We start from the raw sequence: 21550 nt of genomic DNA on the forward strand, positions 1-21550 counted from the left end.
GTGAAGGCCAGGTCAGAGTGGGGTGGGGTGAAGGCCGGGTCAGAGTGGGGTGGGGTGAAGGCCTGGTCAGCGTGGGGTGGGGTGAAGGCCTGGTCAGCGTGGGGTGGGGTGAAGGCCGGGTCAGCGTGGGGTGATGGGGTGAAGGCCGGGTCAGCGTGGGGTGATGGGGTGAAGGCCAGGTCAGCGTGGGGTGGGGTGAAGGCCGAGTCAGCGTGGGGTGATGGGGTGAAGGCCAGGTCAGCGTGGGGTGATGCGGTGAAGTCCGGGTCAGCGTGGGGTGATGGGGTGAAGGCCGGCTCAGCGTGGGGTGGGGTGAAGGCCGGGTCAGCGTGGGGTGATGGGGTGAAGGCCGGGTCAGCGTGGGGTGATGTGGTGAAGGCCGGGTCAGCGTGGGGTGGGGTGAAGGCCGGGTCAGCGTGGGGTGATGCGGTGAAGGCCGGGTCAGCGTGGGGTGGGGTGAAGGCCGGGTCAGCGTGGGGTGATGCGGTGAAGGCCGGGTCAGCGTGGGGTGGGGTGAAGGCCGGGTCAGCGTGGGGTGATGGGGTGAAGGCCAGGTCAGAGTGGGGTGGGGTGAAGGCCGGGTCAGAGTGGGGTGGGGTGAAGGCCGGGTCAGAGTGGGGTGATGGGGTGAAGGCCGGGTCAGCGTGGGGTGGGGTGAAGGCTGTGTCAGAGTGGGGTGGGGTGAAGGCCGGGTCAGCGTGGGGTGATGGGGTGAAGGCTGGGTCAGCGTGGGGTGTGGTGAAGGCCGGGTCAGCGTGGGGTGATGTGGTGAAGGCCGGGTCAGCGTGGGGTGGGGTGGCCGGGTCAGCGTGGGGTGATGGGGTGAAGGCCGGTTCAGCGTGGGGTGATGGGGTGAAGGCCGGGTCAGCGTGGGGTGAAGGCCGGGTCAGCGTGGGGTGATGGGGTGAAGGCCGGGACAGCGTGGGGTGATGGGTTGAAGGCCGGGTCAGCGTGGGGTGATGGGTTGAAGGCCGGGTCAGCGTGGGGTGATGGGGTGAAGGCCGGGTCAGAGTGGGGTGGGGTGAAGGCCGGGTCAGCGTGGGGTGATGTGTTGAAGGCCGGGTCAGTGTGGGGTGATGGGGTGAAGTCCGGGTCAGCGTGGGGTGATGGGGTGAAGGCCGGGTCAGCGTGGGGTGATGGGTTGAAGGCCGGATCAGCGTGGGGTGGGGTGAAGGCCGGATCAGCATGGGGTGATGGGGTGAAGGCCGGGTCAGCGTGGGGTGATGGGGTGAAGGCCAGGTCAGCGTGGGGTGGGGTGAAGGCCGGGTCAGCGTGGGGTGATGGGGTGAAGGCCGGGTCAGCGTGGGGTGGGGTGAAGGCCGGATCAGCGTGGGGTGATGGGGTGAAGGCCGGGGTCAGCGTGGGGTGATGCGGTGAAGGCCGGGTCAGCGTGGGGTGATGGGGTGAAGGCCGGGTCAGCGTGGGGTGGGGTGAAGGCCGGGTCAGCGTGGGGTGGGGTGAAGGCCGGGTCAGCGTGGGGTGATGGGGTGAAGGCCGGGTCAGCGTGGGGTGGGGTGAAGGCCGGGTCAGCGTGGGGTGGGGTGAAGGCCGGGTCAGCGTGGGGTGATGGGGTGAAGGCCAGGTCAGAGGGGGGTGGGGTGAAGGCCGGATCAGCGTGGGGTGATGGGGTGAAGGCCGGGTCAGCGTGGGGTGATGCGGTGAAGGCCGGCTCAGCGTGGGGTGATGGGGTGAAGGCCGGGTCAGCATGGGGTGGGGTGAAGGCCGGGTCAGCGTGCGGTGATGGGGTGAAGGCCGGGTCAGCGTGGGGTGATGGGGTGAAGGCCGGGTCAGCGTGGGGTGATGGGGTGAAGGCCAGTTCAGAGGGGGTGGGGTGAAGTCCGGGTCAGCGTGGGGTGATGGGGTGAAGGCCGGGTCAGCGTGGGGTGATGGGGTGAAGGCCAGGTCAGAGTGAGGTGGGGTGAAGGCCGGATCAGCGTGGGGTGATGGGGTGAAGGCCGGGTCAGCGTGGGGTGGGGTGAAGGCCGGGTCAGCGTGGGGTGATGCGGTGAAGGCCGGGTCAGCGTGGGGTGGGGTGAAGGCCGGGTCAGCGTGGGGTGGGGTGAAGGCCGGGTCAGAGTGGGGTGGGGTGACGGCCGGGTCAGCGTGGGGAGGGGTGAATGCCGGGTCAGCGTGGGGTGGGGTGAAGGCCGGATCAGCGTGGGGTGATGGGGTGAAGGCCAGGTCAGCGTGGGGTGGGGTGAAGGCCGGGTCAGAGTGGGGTGGGGTGAAGGCCGGGTCAGCGTGGGGTGGGGTGAAGGCCGGGTCAGAGTGGGGTGGGGTGAAGGCCGGGTCAGAGTGGGGTGGGGTGACGGCCGGGTCAGAGTGGGGTGATGGGGTGAAGGCCAGGTCAGAGTGGGGTGGGGTGAAGGCCGGGTCAGCGTGGGGTGGGGTGAAGGCCGGGTCAGAGTGGGGTGGGGTGAAGGCCGGGTCAGAGTGGGGTGGGGTGACGGCCGGGTCAGCGTGGGGAGGGGTGAATGCCGGGTCAGCGTGGGGTGGGGTGAAGGCCGGATCAGCGTGGGGTGATGGGGTGAAGGCCAGGTCAGCGTGGGGTGGGGTGAAGGCCGGGTCAGCGTGGCGTGATGGGGTGAAGGCCAGGTCAGAGTGGGGTGGGGTGAAGGCCGGATCAGCGTGGGGTGATGGGGTGAAGGCCGGGTCAGCGAGGGGTGATGGGGTGAAGTCCGGGTCAGCGTGGGGTGGGGTGAAGGCCGGGTCAGCGTGGGGTGATGGGGTGAAGGCCGGGTCAGCGTGGGGTGATGGGGTGAAGGCCAGGTCAGAGTGGGGTGATGCGGTGAAAGCCGGGTCAGCGTGGGGTGGGGTGAAGGCCGGGTCAGCGTGGGGTGATGGGGTGAAGGCCAGGTCAGAGTGGGGTGGGGTGAAGGCCGGGTCAGAGTGGGGTGGGGTGAAGGCCTGGTCAGCGTGGGGTGGGGTGAAGGCCTGGTCAGCGTGGGGTGGGGTGAAGGCCGGGTCAGCGTGGGGTGATGGGGTGAAGGCCGGGTCAGCGTGGGGTGATGGGGTGAAGGCCAGGTCAGCGTGGGGGTGGGGGTGAAGGCCGAGTCAGCGTGGGGTGATGGGGTGAAGGCCAGGTCAGCGTGGGGTGATGCGGTGAAGTCCGGGTCAGCGTGGGGTGATGGGGTGAAGGCCGGCTCAGCGTGGGGTGGGGTGAAGGCCGGGTCAGCGTGGGGTGATGGGGTGAAGGCCGGGTCAGCGTGGGGTGATGTGGTGAAGGCCGGGTCAGCGTGGGGTGGGGTGAAGGCCGGGTCAGCGTGGGGTGATGCGGTGAAGGCCGGGTCAGCGTGGGGTGGGGTGAAGGCCGGGTCAGCGTGGGGTGATGCGGTGAAGGCCGGGTCAGCGTGGGGTGGGGTGAAGGCCGGGTCAGCGTGGGGTGATGGGGTGAAGGCCAGGTCAGAGTGGGGTGGGGTGAAGGCCGGGTCAGAGTGGGGTGGGGTGAAGGCCGGGTCAGAGTGGGGTGATGGGGTGAAGGCCGGGTCAGCGTGGGGTGGGGTGAAGGCTGTGTCAGAGTGGGGTGGGGTGAAGGCCGGGTCAGCGTGGGGTGATGGGGTGAAGGCTGGGTCAGCGTGGGGTGTGGTGAAGGCCGGGTCAGCGTGGGGTGATGTGGTGAAGGCCGGGTCAGCGTGGGGTGGGGTGGCCGGGTCAGCGTGGGGTGATGGGGTGAAGGCCGGTTCAGCGTGGGGTGATGGGGGTGAAGGCCGGGTCAGCGTGGGGTGAAGGCCGGGTCAGCGTGGGGTGATGGGGTGAAGGCCGGGACAGCGTGGGGTGATGGGTTGAAGGCCGGGTCAGCGTGGGGTGATGGGTTGAAGGCCGGGTCAGCGTGGGGTGATGGGGTGAAGGCCGGGTCAGAGTGGGGTGGGGTGAAGGCCGGGTCAGCGTGGGGTGATGTGTTGAAGGCCGGGTCAGTGTGGGGTGATGGGGTGAAGTCCGGGTCAGCGTGGGGTGATGGGGTGAAGGCCGGGTCAGCGTGGGGTGATGGGTTGAAGGCCGGATCAGCGTGGGGTGGGGTGAAGGCCGGATCAGCATGGGGTGATGGGGTGAAGGCCGGGTCAGCGTGGGGTGATGGGGTGAAGGCCAGGTCAGCGTGGGGTGGGGTGAAGGCCGGGTCAGCGTGGGGTGATGGGGTGAAGGCCGGGTCAGCGTGGGGTGGGGTGAAGGCCGGATCAGCGTGGGGTGATGGGGTGAAGGCCGGGTCAGCGTGGGGTGATGCGGTGAAGGCCGGGTCAGCGTGGGGTGATGGGGTGAAGGCCGGGTCAGCGTGGGGTGGGGGTGAAGGCCGGGTCAGCGTGGGGTGGGGTGAAGGCCGGGTCAGCGTGGGGTGATGGGGTGAAGGCCGGGTCAGCGTGGGGTGATGGGGTGAAGGCCGGGTCAGCGTGGGGTGGGGTGAAGGCCGGGTCAGCGTGGGGTGATGGGGTGAAGGCCGGGTCAGCGTGGGGTGATGGGGTGAAGGCCGGGTCAGCGTGGGGTGATGGGGTGAAGGCCAGGTCAGAGGGGGGTGGGGTGAAGGCCGGATCAGCGTGGGGTGATGGGGTGAAGGCCGGGTCAGCGTGGGGTGATGCGGTGAAGGCCGGCTCAGCGTGGGGTGATGGGGGTGAAGGCCGGGTCAGCATGGGGTGGGGTGAAGGCCGGGTCAGCGTGCGGTGATGGGGTGAAGGCCGGGTCAGCGTGGGGTGATGGGGTGAAGGCCGGGTCAGCGTGGGGTGATGGGGTGAAGGCCAGTTCAGAGGGGGTGGGGTGAAGTCCGGGTCAGCGTGGGGTGATGGGGTGAAGGCCGGGTCAGCGTGGGGTGATGGGGTGAAGGCCAGGTCAGAGTGAGGTGGGGTGAAGGCCGGATCAGCGTGGGGTGATGGGGTGAAGGCCGGGTCAGCGTGGGGTGGGGTGAAGGCCGGGTCAGCGTGGGGTGATGCGGTGAAGGCCGGGTCAGCGTGGGGTGGGGTGAAGGCCGGGTCAGCGTGGGGTGGGGTGAAGGCCGGGTCAGAGTGGGGTGGGGGTGACGGCCGGGTCAGCGTGGGGAGGGGTGAATGCCGGGTCAGCGTGGGGTGGGGTGAAGGCCGGATCAGCGTGGGGTGATGGGGTGAAGGCCAGGTCAGCGTGGGGTGGGGTGAAGGCCGGGTCAGAGTGGGGTGGGGTGAAGGCCGGGTCAGCGTGGGGTGGGGTGAAGGCCGGGTCAGAGTGGGGTGGGGTGAAGGCCGGGTCAGAGTGGGGTGGGGTGACGGCCGGGTCAGAGTGGGGTGATGGGGTGAAGGCCAGGTCAGAGTGGGGTGGGGTGAAGGCCGGGTCAGCGTGGGGTGGGGTGAAGGCCGGGTCAGAGTGGGGTGGGGTGAAGGCCGGGTCAGAGTGGGGGTGGGGTGACGGCCGGGTCAGCGTGGGGAGGGGTGAATGCCGGGTCAGCGTGGGGTGGGGTGAAGGCCGGATCAGCGTGGGGTGATGGGGTGAAGGCCAGGTCAGCGTGGGGTGGGGTGAAGGCCGGGTCAGCGTGGCGTGATGGGGTGAAGGCCAGGTCAGAGTGGGGTGGGGTGAAGGCCGGATCAGCGTGGGGTGATGGGGTGAAGGCCGGGTCAGCGAGGGGTGATGGGGTGAAGTCCGGGTCAGCGTGGGGTGGGGTGAAGGCCGGGTCAGCGTGGGGTGATGGGGTGAAGGCCGGGTCAGCGTGGGGTGATGGGGTGAAGGCCAGGTCAGAGTGGGGTGGGGTGAAGGCCCGGTCAGAGTGGGGTGGGGTGAAGGCTGTGTCAGAGTGGGGTGAGGTGAAGGCCGGGTCAGCGTGGGGTGATGGGGTGAAGGCCGGGTCAGCGTGGGGTGATGGGGTGAAGGCCGGGTCAGCGTGGGGTGATGTGGTAAAGTCCGGGTCAGCGTGGGGTGGGGTGAAGGCCGGGTCAGCGTGGGGTGATGGGGTGAAGGCCGGGTCAGCGTGGGGTGATGTGGTAAAGTCCGGGACAGCGTGGGGTGGGGTGAAGGCCGGGTCAGCGTGGGGTGAAGGCCGGGTCAGCGTGGGGTGAAGGCCAGGTCAGAGTGGGGTGGGGTGAAGGCCGGGTCAGAGTGGGGTGGGGTGGCCGGGTCAGCATGGGGTGATGGGGTGAAGGCCGGGTCAGCGTGGGGTGATGGGGTGAAGGCTGGGACAGCGTGGGGTGATGGGTTGAAGGCCGGGTCAGCGTGGGGTGATGGGGTGAAGGCCGGGTCAGAGTGTGGTGGGGTGAAGGCCGGGTCAGCGTGGGGTGATGGGTTGAAGGCCGGGTCAGTGTGGGGTGATGTGGTGAAGTCCGGGTCAGCGTGGGGTGATGGGGTGAAGGCCGGGTCAGCGTGGGGTGATGGGTTGAAGGCCGGGTCAGCGTGGGGTGGGGTGAAGGCCGGATCAGCGTGGGGTGATGGGTTGAAGGCCGGGTCAGCGTGGGGTGATGGGGTGAAGGCCAGGTCAGCGTGGGGTGGGGTGAAGGCCGGGTCAGCATGGGGTGATGGGGTGAAGGCCGGGTCAGAGTGAGGTGGGGTGAAGGCCGGATCAGCGTGGGGTGATGGGGTGAAGGCCGGGTCAGCGTGGGGTGATGCGGTGAAGGCCGGGTCAGCGTGGGGTGGGGTGAAGGCCGGGTCAGCGTGGGGTAATGGGGTGAAGGCCAGGTCAGAGTGGGGTGGGGTGAAGGCCGGGTCAGAGTGGGGTCGGGTGAAGGCCGGGTCAGAGTGGGGTGATGGGGTGAAGGCCGGGTCAGCGTGGGGTGGGGTGAAGGCTGTGTCAGAGTGGGGTGGGGTGAAGGCCGGGTCAGCGTGGGGTGATGGGGTGAAGGCCGGGTCAGCGTGGGGTGTGGTGAAGGCCGGGTCAGCGTGGGGTGATGTGGTGAAGGCCGGGTCAGCGTGGGGTGATGTGGTGAAGGCCGGGTCAGCGTGGGGTGATGGGGTGAAGGCCGGGTCAGCGTGGGGGTGGGGTGAAGGCCGGGTCAGCGTGGGGTGATGGGGTGAAGGCCGGTTCAGCGTGGGGTGATGGGGTGAAGGCCGGGTCAGCGTGGGGTGGGGTGAAGGCCGGGTCAGCGTGGGGTGATGCGGTGAAGGCCGGGTCAGAGTGGGGTGGGGTGAAGGCCGGGTCAGCGTGGGGTGATGTGGTGAAGGCCGGGTCAGCGTGGGGTGGGGTGAAGGCCGGGTCAGCGTGGGGTGTGGTGAAGGCCGGGTCAGCGTGGGGTGATGTGGTGAAGGCCGGGTCAGCGTGGGGTGGGGTGAAGGCCGGGTCAGCGTGGGGTGATGGGGTGAAGGCCGGGTCAGCGTGGGGTGATGTGGTGAAGGCCGGGTCAGAGTGGGGTGGGGTGAAGGCCGGGTCAGAGTGGGGTGGGGTGGCCGGGTCAGCCTGGGGTGATGGGGTTAAGGCCGGGTCAGCGTGGGGCGATGGGGTGAAGGCCGGGACAGCGTGGGGTGATGGGTTGAAGGCTGGGTCAGCGTGGGGTGATGGGTTGAAGGCCGGGTCAGCGTGGGGTGATGGGGTGAAGGCCGGGTCAGAGTGGGGTGGGGTGAAGGCCGGGTCAGCGTGGGGTGATGGGTTGAAGGCCGGGTCAGCGTGGGGTGATGGGTTGAAGGCCGGGTCAGTGTGGGGTGATGGGGTGAAGGCCGGGTCAGCGTGGGGTGATGGGTTGAAGGCCGGGTCAGCGTGGGGTGGGGTGAAGGCCGGATCAGCGTGGGGTGATGGGGTGAAGGCCGGGTCAGCGTGGGGTGATGGGGTGAAGGCCGGGTCAGCGTGGGGTGATGGGGTGAAGGCCGGGTCAGCGTGGGGTGATGGGGTGAAGGCCGGGTCAGAGTGGGGTGGGGTGAAGGCCGGGTCAGCGTGGGGTGATGGGTTGAAGGCCGGGTCAGTGTGGGGTGATGGGGTGAAGGCCGGGTCAGCGTGGGGTGATGGGTTGAAGGCCGGGTCAGCGTGGGGTGATGGGGTGAAGGCCAGGTCAGAGTGGGGTGGGGTGAAGGCCAGGTCAGAGTGGGGTGGGGTGAAGGCCGGGTCAGCGTGGGGTGGGTTGAAGGCCGGGTCAGTGTGGGGTGATGGGGTGAAGGCCGGGTCAGCGTGGGGTGATGGGTTGAAGGCCGGGTCAGCGTGGGGTGATGGGGTGAAGGCCAGGTCAGAGTGGGGTGGTGTGAAGGCCGGATCAGCGTGGGGTGATGGGGTGAAGGCCGGGTCAGCGTGGGGTGATGGGGTGAAGGCCGGGTCAGCGTGGGGTGATGGGGTGAAGGCCGGGTCAGCGTGGGGTGGTGTGAAGGCCGGATCAGCGTGGCGTGATGCGGTGAAGGCCGGGTCAGCGTGGGGTGATGGGGTGAAGGCCGGGTCAGCGTGGGGTGGGGTGAAGGCCGGGTCAGCGTGGGGTGATGGGGTGAAGGCCAGGTCAGAGGGGGTGGGGTGAAGGCCGGGTCAGAGTGGGGTGGGGTGAAGGCCGGATCAGCGTGGGGTGATGGGGTGAAGGCCGGGTCAGCGTGGGGTGGGGTGAAGGCCGGGTCAGCGTGGGTTGATGGGTGAAGGCTGGGTCAGCGTGGGGTGATGGGGTGAAGGCCAGGTCAGCGTGGGGTGGGGTGAAGGCCGGATCAGCGTGGGGTGATGGGGTGAAGGCTGGGTCAGCGTGGGGTGGGGTGAAGGCCGGGTCAGCGTGGGGTGATGGGGTGAAGGCCAGGTCAGAGGGGGTGGGGTGAAGGCCGGGTCAGCGTGGGGTGATGGGGTGAAGGCCGGGTCAGCGTGGGGTGATGGGGTGAAGGCCAGGTCAGAGTGGGGTGGGGTGAAGGCCGAATCAGCGTGGGGTGATGGGGTGAAGGCTGGGTCAGTGTGGGGTGGGGTGAAGGCCGAATCAGCGTGGCGTGATGGGGTGAAGGCCGGGTTAGCGTGGGGTGGGGTGAAGGCCGGGTCAGCGTGGGGTGGGGTGAAGGCCGGGTCAGCGTGGGGTGGGGTGAAGGCCGGGTCAGCGTGGGGTGATGGGGTGAAGGCCGGGTTAGCGTGGGGTGGGGTGAAGGCCGGGTCAGCGTGGGGTGATGGGGTGAAGGCCGGGTCAGAGTGGGGTGATGTGGTGAAGGCCGGGTCAGCGTGGGGTGATGGGGTGAAGGCCGGGTCAGAGTGGGGTGATGGGTGAAGGCCGGGTTAGCGTGGGGTGGGGTGAAGGCCGGGTCAGCGTGGGGTGATGGGGTGAAGGCCGGGTCAGCGTTGGGTGATGGGGTGAAGGCCGGGTCAGCGTGGGGTGATGGGGTGAAGGCCGGGTCAGCGTGGGGTGGGCTGAAGGCCGGGTCAGCGTGGGGTGATGGGGTGAAGGCCAGGTCAGCGTGGGGTGGGGTGAAGGCCGGATCAGCATGGGGTGATGGTGTGAAGGCCGGGTCAGCGTGGGGTGATGGGGTGATGGGGTGAAGGCCAGGTCAGAGTGGGGTGGGTTGAAGGCCGGATCAGCGTGGGGTGATGGGGTGAAGGCCGGGTCAGCGTGGGGTGATGCGGTGAAGGCCCGGTCAGCGTGGGGTGGGGTGAAGGCCGGGTCAGCGTGGGGTGATGGGGTGAAGGCCGGGACAGCGTGGGGTGATGGGGTGAAGGCCGGGTCAGCGTGGGGTGATGCGGTGAAGGCCGGGTCAGCGTGGGGTGATGGGGTGAAGGCCGGGTCAGCGTGGGGTGGGGTGAAGGCCGGGTCAGCGTGGGGTGATGGGGTGAAGGCCGGGTCAGTGTGGGGTGATGGGGTGAAGGCCGGGTTAGCGTGGGGTGATGGGGTGAAGGCCGGGTCAGCGTGGGGTGATGGGGTGAAGGCCGGCTCATCGTGGGGTGATGGGGTGAAGGCCGGGTCAGAGTGGGGTGATGGGTGAAGGCCGGGTCAGCGTGGGGTGATGGGGTGAAGGCCAGGTCAGCGTGGGGTGGAGGCCAGGTCAGCGTGGGGTGGGGTGAAGGCCGGATCAGCGTGGGGTGATGGGGTGAAGGCCGGGTCAGCGTGGGCTGTGGTGAAGGCCGGGTCAGCGTGGGGTGATGTGGTGAAGGCCGGGTCAGCGTGGGGTGGGGTGAAGGCCGGGTCAGCGTGGGGTGATGGGGTGAAGGCCGGGTCAGCGTGGGGTGAAGGCCAGGTCAGAGTGGGGTGGGGTGAAGGCCGGGTCAGAGTGGGGTGGGTTGGATGCCGGATCAGCGTGGGGTGGGGTGAAGGCCGGATCAGCGTGGGGTGGGTTGGATGCCGGATCAGCGTGGGGTGGGGTGAAGGCCGGATCAGCGTGGGGTGATGGGGTGAAGGCCAGGTCAGAGTGGGGTGGGGTGAAGGCCAGGTCAGCGTGGGGTGGGGTGAAGGCCGGGTCAGCGTGGGGTGATGGGGTGAAGGCCAGGTCAGAGTGGGGTGGGGTGAAGGCCAGGTCAGCGTGGGGTGGGGTGAAGGCCGGGTCAGCGTGGGGTGATGGGGTGAAGGCCAGGTCAGAGTGGGGTGGGGTGAAGGCCGGATCAGCGTGGGGTGATGGGGTGAAGGCCGGGTCAGCGTGGGGTGATGCGGTGAAGGCCGGGTCAGCGTGGGGTGATGGGGTGAAGGCCAGGTCAGAGTGGGGTGGGGTGAAGGCCGGGTCAGCGTGGGGTGGGGTGAAGTCCGGGTCAGCGTGGGGTGATGGGGTGAAGGCCGGGTCAGCGTGGGGTGATGGGGTGAAGGCCGGGTCAGCGTGGGGTGGGGTGAAGGCCGGGTCAGCGTGGGGTGATGGGGTGAAGGCCGGGTCAGCGTGGGGTGGGGTGAAGGCCGGGTCAGCGTGGGGTGATGGGGTGAAGGCCGGGTCAGCGTGGGGTGATGGGGTGAAGGCCAGGTCAGAGGGGGTGGGGTGAAGGCCGGGTCAGCGTGGGGTGATGGGGTGAAGGCCGGGTCAGCGTGGGGTGATGGGGTGAAGGCCAGGTCAGAGTGAGGTGGGGTGAAGGCCGGATCAGCGTGGGGTGATGGGGTGAAGGCCGGGTCAGCGTGGGGTGATGCGGTGAAGGCCGGGTCAGCGTGGGGTGATGGGGTGAAGGCCGGATCAGCGTGGGGTGATGGGGTGAAGGCCGGGTCAGCGTGGGGTGATGCGGTGAAGGCCGGGTCAGCGTGGGGTGATGGGGTGAAGGCCGGGTCAGCGTGGGGTGATGGGGTGAAGGCCGGGTCAGCGTGGGGTGGGGTGAAGGCCGGGTCAGCGTGGGGTGATGGGGTGAAGGCCGGGTCAGCGTGGGGTGGGGTGAAGGCCGGGTCAGCGTGGGGTGATGGGGGTGAAGGCCGGGTCAGCGTGGGGTGATGGGGTGAAGGCCAGGTCAGAGGGGGTGGGGTGAAGGCCGGGTCAGCGTGGGGTGATGGGGTGAAGGCCGGGTCAGCGTGGGGTGATGGGGTGAAGGCCAGGTCAGAGTGAGGTGGGGTGAAGGCCGGATCAGCGTGGGGTGATGGGGTGAAGGCCGGGTCAGCGTGGGGTGATGCGGTGAAGGCCGGGTCAGCGTGGGGTGATGCGGTGAAGGCCGGGTCAGCGTGGGGTGATGGGGTGAAGGCCAGGTCTGAGTGGGGTGGGGTGATGGCCGGGTCAGAGTGGGGTGGGGTGAAGGCCGGGTCAGCGTGTGGAGGGGTGGATGCCGGATCAGCGTGGGGTGGGGTGAAGGCCGGATCAGCGTGGGGTGATGGGGTGAAGGCCAGGTCAGCGTGGGGTGGGGTGAAGGCCGGGTCAGCGTGGGGTGATGGGGTGAAGGCCAGGTCAGAGTGTGGTGGGGTGAAGGCCGGATCAGCGTGGGGTGATGGGGTGAAGGCCGGGTCAGCGTGGGGTGATGGGGTGAAGGCCGGGTCAGCGTGGGGTGGGTTGAAGGCCGGGTCAGCGTGGGGTGATGGGGTGAAGGCCGGGTCAGAGTGGGGTGGGGTGAAGGCCGGGTCAGAGTGGGGTGAAGGGGTGAAGGCCGGGTCAGCGTGGGGTGGGGTGAAGGCTGTGTCAGAGTGGGGTGGGGTGAAGGCCGGGTCAGCGTGGGGTGATGGGGTGAAGGCCGGGTCAGCGTGGGGTGTGGTGAAGGCCGGGTCAGCGTGGGGTGATGTGGTGAAGGCCGGGTCAGCGTGGGGTGGGGTGAAGGCCGGGTCAGCGTGGGGTGAAGGCCAGGTCAGCGTGGGGTGAAGGCCAGGTCAGAGTGGGGTGGGGTGAAGGCCGGGTCAGAGTGGGGTGGGGTGGCCGGGTCAGCCTGGGGTGATGGGGTGAAGGCCGTGTCAGCGTGGGGTGATGGGGTGAAGGCTGGGACAGCGTGGGGTGAAGGCCGGGTCGGCGTGGGGTGATGGGGTGAAGGCCGGGACAGCGTGGGGTGATGGGTTGAAGGCCGGGTCAGCGTGGGGTGATGGGTTGAAGGCCGGGTCAGCGTGCGGTGATGGGGTGAAGGCCGGGTCAGAGTGGGGTGGGGTGAAGGCCGGGTCAGCGTGGGGTGATGGGTTGAAGGCCGGGTCAGTGTGGGGTGATGGGGTGAAGTCCGGGTCAGCGTGGGGTGATGGTGTGAAGGCCGGGTCAGCGTGGGGTGATGGGTTGAAGGCTGGGTCAGCGTGGGGTGGGGTGAAGGCCGGATCAGCGTGGGGTGATGGGGTGAAGGCCGGGTCAGCGTGGGGTGGGGTGAAGGCCGGGTCAGCGTGGGGTGATGCGGTGAAGGCCGGGTCAGCGTGGGGTGGGGTGAAGGCCGGGTCAGCGTGGGGTGATGGGGTGAAGGCCAGGTCAGAGTGGGGTGGGGTGAAGGCCGGGTCAGCGTGGGGTGGGGTGAAGGCCGGGTCATCGTGGGGTGGGGTGAAGGCCGGGTCAGAGTAGGGTGATGGGGTGAAGGCCTGCTCAGAGTGGGGTGATGGGGTGAAGGCCGGGTCAGCGTGGGGTGGGGTGAAGGCCGGGTCAGAGTAGGGTGATGGGGTGAAGGCCGGGTCAGCGTGGGGTGATGGGGTGAAGGCCGGGTCAGCGTGGGGTGGGGTGAAGGCCGGGTCAGCGTGGGGTGATGGGGTGAAGTCCGGGTCAGCGTGGGGTGATGGGATGAAGGCCGGGTCAGAGTGGGGTGATGGGGTGAAGGCCAGGTCAGAGTGGGGTGGGGTGAAGGCAGTGTCAGCGTGGGGTGGGGTGAAGGCCGGGTCAGCGTCGGGTGATGGGGTGAAGGCCGGGTCAGCTTGGGGTGGGGTGAAGGTCGGGTCAGCGTGGGGTGATGGGGTGAAGGCCAGGTCAGCGTGGGGTGGGGTGAAGGCCGGGTCAGCATGGGGTGATGGGGTGAAGGCCAGGTCAGCGTGGGGTGGGGTGAAGGCCGGGTCAGCGTGGGGTGATGGGGTGAAGGCCAGGTCAGCGTGGGGTGGGGTGAAGGCCGGATCAGCGTGGGGTGATGGGGTGAAGGCCAGGTCAGCGTGGGGTGGGGTCAAGGCCGGGTCAGCGTGGGGTGATGGGGTGAAGGCCGGGTCAGCGTGGGGTGATGGGGGTGAAGGCCAGGTCAGAGGGGGTGGGGTGAAGGCCGGGTCAGCGTGGGGTGATGGGGTGAAGGCCGGGTCAGCGTGGGGTGGGGTGAAGGCCGGGTCAGCGTGGGGTGGGGTGAAGGCCGGGTCAGCGTGGGGTGATGGGGTGAAGGCCGGGTTAGCGTGGGGTGGGGTGAAGGCCGGGTCAGCGTGGGGTGATGGGGTGAAGGCCGGGTCAGAGTGGGGTGATGTGGTGAAGGCCGGGTCAGCGTGGGGTGATGGGGTGAAGGCCGGGTCAGAGTGGGGTGATGGGTGAAGGCCGGGTTAGCGTGGGGTGGGGTGAAGGCCGGGTCAGCGTGGGGTGATGGGGTGAAGGCCGGGTCAGCGTTGGGTGATGGGGTGAAGGCCGGGTCAGCGTGGGGTGATGGGGTGAAGGCCGGGTCAGCGTGGGGTGGGCTGAAGGCCGGGTCAGCGTGGGGTGATGGGGTGAAGGCCAGGTCAGCGTGGGGTGGGGTGAAGGCCGGATCAGCATGGGGTGATGGTGTGAAGGCCGGGGTCAGCGTGGGGTGATGGGGTGAAGGCCAGGTCAGAGTGGGGTGGGTTGAAGGCCGGATCAGCGTGGGGTGATGGGGTGAAGGCCGGGTCAGCGTGGGGTGATGCGGTGAAGGCCCGGTCAGCGTGGGGTGGGGTGAAGGCCGGGTCAGCGTGGGGTGATGGGGTGAAGGCCGGGACAGCGTGGGGTGATGGGGTGAAGGCCGGGTCAGCGTGGGGTGGGGTGAAGGCCGGGTCAGCGTGGGGTGATGGGGTGAAGGCCGGGTCAGTGTGGGGTGATGGGGTGAAGGCCGGGTTAGCGTGGGGTGGGGTGAAGGCCGGGTCAGCGTGGGGTGATGGGGTGAAGGCCGGGTCAGCGTGGGGTGATGGGGTGAAGGCCGGCTCATCGTGGGGTGATGGGGTGAAGGCCGGGTCAGAGTGGGGTGATGGGTGAAGGCCGGGTCAGCGTGGGGTGATGGGGTGAAGGCCAGGTCAGCGTGGGGTGGAGGCCAGGTCAGCGTGGGGTGGGGTGAAGGCCGGATCAGCGTGGGGTGATGGGGTGAAGGCCGGGTCAGCGTGGGCTGTGGTGAAGGCCGGGTCAGCGTGGGGTGATGTGGTGAAGGCCGGGTCAGCGTGGGGTGGGGTGAAGGCCGGGTCAGCGTGGGGTGATGGGGTGAAGGCCGGGTCAGCGTGGGGTGAAGGCCAGGTCAGAGTGGGGTGGGGTGAAGGCCGGGTCAGAGTGGGGTGGGTTGGATGCCGGATCAGCGTGGGGTGGGGTGAAGGCCGGATCAGCGTGGGGTGGGTTGGATGCCGGATCAGCGTGGGGTGGGGTGAAGGCCGGATCAGCGTGGGGTGATGGGGTGAAGGCCAGGTCAGAGTGGGGTGGGGTGAAGGCCAGGTCAGCGTGGGGTGGGGTGAAGGCCGGGTCAGCGTGGGGTGATGGGGTGAAGGCCAGGTCAGAGTGGGGTGGGGTGAAGGCCAGGTCAGCGTGGGGTGGGGTGAAGGCCGGGTCAGCGTGGGGTGATGGGGTGAAGGCCAGGTCAGAGTGGGGTGGGGTGAAGGCCGGATCAGCGTGGGGTGATGGGGTGAAGGCCGGGTCAGCGTGGGGTGATGCGGTGAAGGCCGGGTCAGCGTGGGGTGATGGGGTGAAGGCCAGGTCAGAGTGGGGTGGGGTGAAGGCCGGGTCAGCGTGGGGTGGGGTGAAGTCCGGGTCAGCGTGGGGTGATGGGGTGAAGGCCGGGTCAGCGTGGGGTGATGGGGTGAAGGCCGGGTCAGCGTGGGGTGGGGTGAAGGCCGGGTCAGCGTGGGGTGATGGGGTGAAGGCCGGGTCAGCGTGGGGTGGGGTGAAGGCCGGGTCAGCGTGGGGTGATGGGGTGAAGGCCGGGTCAGCGTGGGGTGATGGGGTGAAGGCCAGGTCAGCGGGGGGTGGGGTGAAGGCCGGGTCAGCGTGGGGTGATGGGGTGAAGGCCGGGTCAGCGTGGGGTGATGGGGTGAAGGCCAGGTCAGAGTGAGGTGGGGTGAAGGCCGGATCAGCGTGGGGTGATGGGGTGAAGGCCGGGTCAGCGTGGGGTGATGCGGTGAAGGCCGGGTCAGCGTGGGGTGATGGGGTGAAGGCCGGATCAGCGTGGGGTGATGGGGTGAAGGCCGGGTCAGCGTGGGGTGATGCGGTGAAGGCCGGGTCAGCGTGGGGTGATGGGGTGAAGGCCGGGTCAGCGTGGGGTGGGGTGAAGGCCGGGTCAGCGTGGGGTGATGGGGTGAAGGCCGGGTCAGCGTGGGGTGGGGTGAAGGCCGGGTCAGCGTGGGGTGATGGGGTGAAGGCCGGGTCAGCGTGGGGTGATGGGGTGAAGGCCAGGTCAGAGGGGGTGGGGTGAAGGCCGGGTCAGCGTGGGGTGATGGGGTGAAGGCCGGGTCAGCGTGGGGTGATGGGGTGAAGGCCAGGTCAGAGTGAGGTGGGGTGAAGGCCGGATCAGCGTGGGGTGATGGGGTGAAGGCCGGGTCAGCGTGGGGTGATGCGGTGAAGGCCGGGTCAGCGTGGGGTGATGCGGTGAAGGCCGGGTCAGCGTGGGGTGATGGGGTGAAGGCCAGGTCTGAGTGGGGTGGGGTGATGGCCGGGTCAGAGTGGGGTGGGGTGAAGGCCGGGTCAGCGTGTGGAGGGGTGGATGCCGGATCAGCGTGGGGTGGGGTGAAGGCCGGATCAGCGTGGGGTGATGGGGTGAAGGCCAGGTCAGCGTGGGGTGGGGTGAAGGCCGGGTCAGCGTGGGGTGATGGGGTGAAGGCCAGGTCAGAGTGTGGTGGGGTGAAGGCCGGATCAGCGTGGGGTGATGGGGTGAAGGCCGGGTCAGCGTGGGGTGATGGGGTGAAGGCCGGGTCAGCGTGGGGTGGGTTGAAGGCCGGGTCAGCGTGGGGTGATGGGGTGAAGGCCGGGTCAGAGTGGGGTGGGGTGAAGGCCGGGTCAGAGTGGGGTGAAGGGGTGAAGGCCGGGTCAGCGTGGGGTGGGGTGAAGGCTGTGTCAGAGTGGGGTGGGGTGAAGGCCGGGTCAGCGTGGGGTGATGGGGTGAAGGCCGGGTCAGCGTGGGGTGTGGTGAAGGCCGGGTCAGCGTGGGGTGATGTGGTGAAGGCCGGGTCAGCGTGGGGTGGGGTGAAGGCCGGGTCAGCGTGGGGTGAAGGCCAGGTCAGCGTGGGGTGAAGGCCAGGTCAGAGTGGGGTGGGGTGAAGGCCGGGTCAGAGTGGGGTGGGGTGGCCGGGTCAGCCTGGGGTGATGGGGTGAAGGCCGTGTCAGCGTGGGGTGATGGGGTGAAGGCTGGGACAGCGTGGGGTGAAGGCCGGGTCGGCGTGGGGTGATGGGGTGAAGGCCGGGACAGCGTGGGGTGATGGGTTGAAGGCCGGGTCAGCGTGGGGTGATGGGTTGAAGGCCGGGTCAGCGTGCGGTGATGGGGTGAAGGCCGGGTCAGAGTGGGGTGGGGTGAAGGCCGGGTCAGCGTGGGGTGATGGGTTGAAGGCCGGGTCAGTGTGGGGTGATGGGGTGAAGTCCGGGTCAGCGTGGGGTGATGGTGTGAAGGCCGGGTCAGCGTGGGGTGATGGGTTGAAGGCTGGGTCAGCGTGGGGTGGGGTGAAGGCCGGATCAGCGTGGGGTGATGGGGTGAAGGCCGGGTCAGCGTGGGGTGGGGTGAAGGCCGGGTCAGCGTGGGGTGATGCGGTGAAGGCCGGGTCAGCGTGGGGTGGGGTGAAGGCCGGGTCAGCGTGGGGTGATGGGGTGAAGGCCAGGTCAGAGTGGGGTGGGGTGAAGGCCGGGTCAGCGTGGGGTGGGGTGAAGGCCGGGTCATCGTGGGGTGGGGTGAAGGCCGGGTCAGAGTAGGGTGATGGGGTGAAGGCCTGCTCAGAGTGGGGTGATGGGGTGAAGGCCGGGTCAGCGTGGGGTGGGGTGAAGGCCGGGTCAGAGTAGGGTGATGGGGTGAAGGCCGGGTCAGCGTGGGGTGATGGGGTGAAGGCCGGGTCAGCGTGGGGTGGGGTGAAGGCCGGGTCAGCGTGGGGTGATGGGGTGAAGTCCGGGTCAGCGTGGGGTGATGGGATGAAGGCCGGGTCAGAGTGGGGTGATGGGGTGAAGGCCAGGTCAGAGTGGGGTGGGGTGAAGGCAGTGTCAGCGTGGGGTGGGGTGAAGGCCGGGTCAGCGTCGGGTGATGGGGTGAAGGCCGGGTCAGCTTGGGGTGGGGTGAAGGTCGGGTCAGCGTGGGGTGATGGGGTGAAGGCCAGGTCAGCGTGGGGTGGGGTGAAGGCCGGGTCAGCATGGGGTGATGGGGTGAAGGCCAGGTCAGCGTGGGGTGGGGTGAAGGCCGGGTCAGCGTGGGGTGATGGGGTGAAGGCCAGGTCAGCGTGGGGTGGGGTGAAGGCCGGATCAGCGTGGGGTGATGGGGTGAAGGCCAGGTCAGCGTGGGGTGGGGTCAAGGCCGGGTCAGCGTGGGGTGATGGGGTGAAGGCCGGGTCAGCGTGGGGTGATGGGGTGAAGGCCAGGTCAGAGGGGGTGGGGTGAAGGCCGGGTCAGCGTGGGGTGATGGGGTGATGGCCGGGTCAGCGTGGGGTGATGGGGTGAAGGCCAGCTCAGAGTGAGGTGGGGTGAAGGCCGGATCAGCGTGGGGTGATGGGGTGAAGTCCGGGTCAGCGTGGGGTGGGGTGAAGGCCGGGTCAGCGTGGGGTGATGCGGTGAAGGCCGGGTCAGCGTGGGGTGATGGGTTGAAGGCCGGGTCAGCGTGGGGTGATGGGGTGAAGGCCAGGTCAGAGTGGGGTGGGGTGAAGGCCGGGTCAGCGTGGGGTGGGGTGAAGGCCGGATCAGCATGGGGTGATGGGGTGAAGGCCGGGTCAGCGTGGGGTGATGGGGTGAAGGCCAGGTCAGCGTGGGGTGGGGTGAAGGCCGGGTCAGCGTGGGGTGATGGGGTGAAGGCCAGGTCAGAGTGGGGTGGGGTGAAGGCCGGATCAGCGTGTGGTGATGGGGTGAAGGCCGGGTCAGAGTGGGGTGATGGGGTGAAGGCCGGATCAGCGTGGGGTGATGGGGTGAAGGCCGGGTCAGAGTGGGGTGGGGTGAAGGCCGGTCAGAGTGGGGTGGGGTGAAGGACGGGTCATCGTGGGGTGGGGTGAAGGCCGGGTCAGAGTGGGGTGGGGTGAAGGCCGGGTCAGCGTGGGGTGATGGGGTGAAGGCCGTGTCAGCGTGGCGTGATGGGGTGAAGGCCGGGTCAGCGTGGGGTGATGGGGTGAATGCCGGGTCAGCGTGGGGTGGGGTGAAGGCCGGGTCAGAGTGGGGTGATGGGGTGAAGGCCGGGTCAGCGTGGGGTGATGGGGTGAAGGCCGGGTCAGAGTGGGGTGATGGGGTGAAGGCCGGGTCATCGTGGGGTGGGGTGAAGGCCGGGTCAGAGTAGGGTGATGGGGTGAAGGCCTGGTCAGAGTGGGGTGATGGGGTGAAGGCCGGGTCAGCGTGGGGTGGGGTGAAGGCCGGGTCAGAGTAGGGTGATGGGGTGAAGGCCGGGTCAGCGTGGGGTGATGGGGTGAAGGCCGGGTCAGCGTGGGGTGGGGTGAAGGCCGGGTCAGCGTGGGGTGATGGTTTGAAGGCCGGGTCAGCGTGTGGTGGGGTGAAGGCCGGGTCAGAGTGGGGTGATGGGGTGAAGTCCGGGTCAGCGTGGGGTGATGGGATGAAGGCCGGGTCAGCGTGGTGTGTGGTGAAGGCCGGGTCAGAGTGGGATGGGGTGAAGGCCGGGTCAGAGTGGGGTGATGGGTGAAGGCCGGGTCAGCGTGGGGTGGGGTGAAGGCCGGGTCAGCGTGGGGTGACGGGGTGAAGGCCGGGTCAGAGTGGGGTGGGGTGAAGGCCAGGTCAGAGTGGGGTGGGGTGAAGGCAGTGTCAGCGTGGGGTGATGGGGTGAAGGCCGGGTCAGCGTGGGGTGATGGGGTGAAGGCCGGGTCAGCGTGGGGTGATGGGTTGAAGGCCGGGTCAGCGTGGGGTGGGGTGAAGGCCGGGTCAGCGTCGGGTGATGGGGTGAAGGCCGGGTCAGCTTGGGGTGGGGTGAAGGTCGGGTCAGCGTGGGGTGATGGGGTGAAGGCCAGGTCAGAGTGGGGTGATGCGGTGAAGGCCGGGTCAGCGTGGGGTGATGGGGTGAAGGCCGGGTCAGCGTGGGGTGGGGTGAAGGCCGGGTCAGCGTGGTGTGGGGTGAAGGCCGGGTCAGAGTGGGGTGATGGGGTGAAGGCCGGGTCAGCGTGGGGTGATGGTGTGAAGGCCGTGTCAGCGTGGGGTGGGGTGAAGGCCGGGTCAGAGTGGGGTGATGGGGTGAAGGCCGGGTCAGAGTGGGGTGATGCGGTGAAGGCCGGGTCAGCGTGGGGTGATGGGGTGAAGGCCGGGTCAGCGTGGGGTGATGGGGTGAAGGCCGGGTCAGCGTGGGGTGGGCTGAAGGCCGGGTCAACGTGGGTGATGGGGTGAAGGCCGGGTCAGCGTGGGGTGATGGGGTGAAGGCCGGGTCAGCGTGGGGTGGGGTGGCCGGGTCGGAGTGGGGTGATGGGGTTAAGGCCGGGTCAGAGTGGGGTGGGGTGAAGGCCGGATCAGCGTGGGGTGGGGTGAAGGCCGGGTCAGCGTGGGGTGATGGTGTGAAGGCCGGGTCAGCGTGGGGTGATGGGGTGAAGGCCGGGTCAGCGTGGGGTGATGGGGTGAAGGCCGGGTCAGCGTGGGGTGATGCGGTGAAGGCCGGGTCAGCGTGGGGTGATCGGGTGAAGGCCGGGTCAGCGTGGGGTGGGGTGAAGGCCGGGTCAGCGTGGGGTGATGGTGTGAAGGCCGGGTAAGAGTGGGGTGATGGTGTGAAGGCCGGGTCAGCGTGGGGTGGGGTGAAGGCCGGGTCAGCGTGGGGTGGGGTGAAGGCCAGGTCAGCGTGGGGTGATGGTGTGAAGGCCGGGTCAGAGTGGGGTGATCGGGTGAAGGCCGGGTCAGCGTGGGGTGGGGTGAAGGCCGGGTCAGCGTGGGGTGATGGGGTGAAGGCCGGGTCAGCGTGGGGTGATGGGGTGAAGGCCGGGTCAGCGTGGGGTGGGGTGAAGGCCGGTTCAGCGTGCGGTGATGGGGTGAAGTTTGGATCAGCGTGGGGTGATGGGGTGAAGTCCGGGTCAGAGTGGGGTGGGGTGAAGGCCGGGTCAGAGTGGGGTGGGGTGAAGGCCGGGTCAGCGTGGGGTGATGGGGTGAAGGCCGGGTCAGCGTGGGGTGATGGGGTGAAGGCCGGGTCAGAGTGGGGTGATGGGGTGAAGGCCGGGTCAGCGTGGGGTGGGGTGAAGGCCGGGTCAGAGTGGGGTGATGGAGTGAAGGCCGGGTCAGCGTGGGGTGATGGGGTGAAGGCCGGGTCAGCGTGGGGTGGGGTGAAGGCCGGGTCAGCGTGGGGTGATGGTGTGAAGGCCGGGTCAGCATGGGGTGAAGGCCGGGTCAGCGTGGCGTGATGGGGTGAAGGCCGGGTCAGCGTGGGGTGGGGTGAAGGCCGGGTCAGCGTGGGGTGTTGGGGTGAAGGCCGGTTCAGCGTGCGGTGATGGGGTGAAGGCCGGGTCAGCGTGGGGTGATGGGGTGAAGGTCGGGTCAGCGTGGGGTGATGGGGTGAAGACCGGGTCAGCGTGGGGTGATGGGGTGAAGACCGGGTCAGCGTGGGGTGATGGGGTGAAGGCCGGGTCAGCGTGGGGTTGGGGTGAAGGCCGGGTCAGCTTGGGGTGATGCGGTGAAGGCCGGGTCAGCGTGGGGTGATGCGGTGAAGGCCGGGTCAGAGTGGGGTGATGGGGTGAAGGCCGGGTCAGCGTGGGGTGGATTGAAGGCCGGGTCAGAGTGGGGTGGGGTGAAGGCAGTGTCAGAGTGGGGTGATGCAGTGAAGGACGTTTTACTGTGCTGTAGTACGCCAAAGGTGGTGAGCTGGCAATTGGCCTCTACCAAAGGAGGTGTAAGGTGCACTTCCCTCTGCCAGTCTGCAGGTCACCTTTAGGCAATATGTAGCATCTGTTTAGCTCTCGATCATGGTCATGTGAATGCAAGAGAGCAGAAGGTCCTCGATCATGGTTGTATGAGCAGCTGATGTATATCACAAGTTCTGGTTACGCAACAGCTGACAATCTTGGAAGAGTATTGATAATGGTTGGGGTTGCCCATCTTGTAAAGTTGCTGCCCAAAAGAATACGATGGAAAA

This window comes from Hemitrygon akajei, chromosome 7 (genome assembly GCF_048418815.1).
Source record: "Hemitrygon akajei chromosome 7, sHemAka1.3, whole genome shotgun sequence".
Taxonomy (NCBI): domain Eukaryota; kingdom Metazoa; phylum Chordata; class Chondrichthyes; order Myliobatiformes; family Dasyatidae; genus Hemitrygon; species Hemitrygon akajei.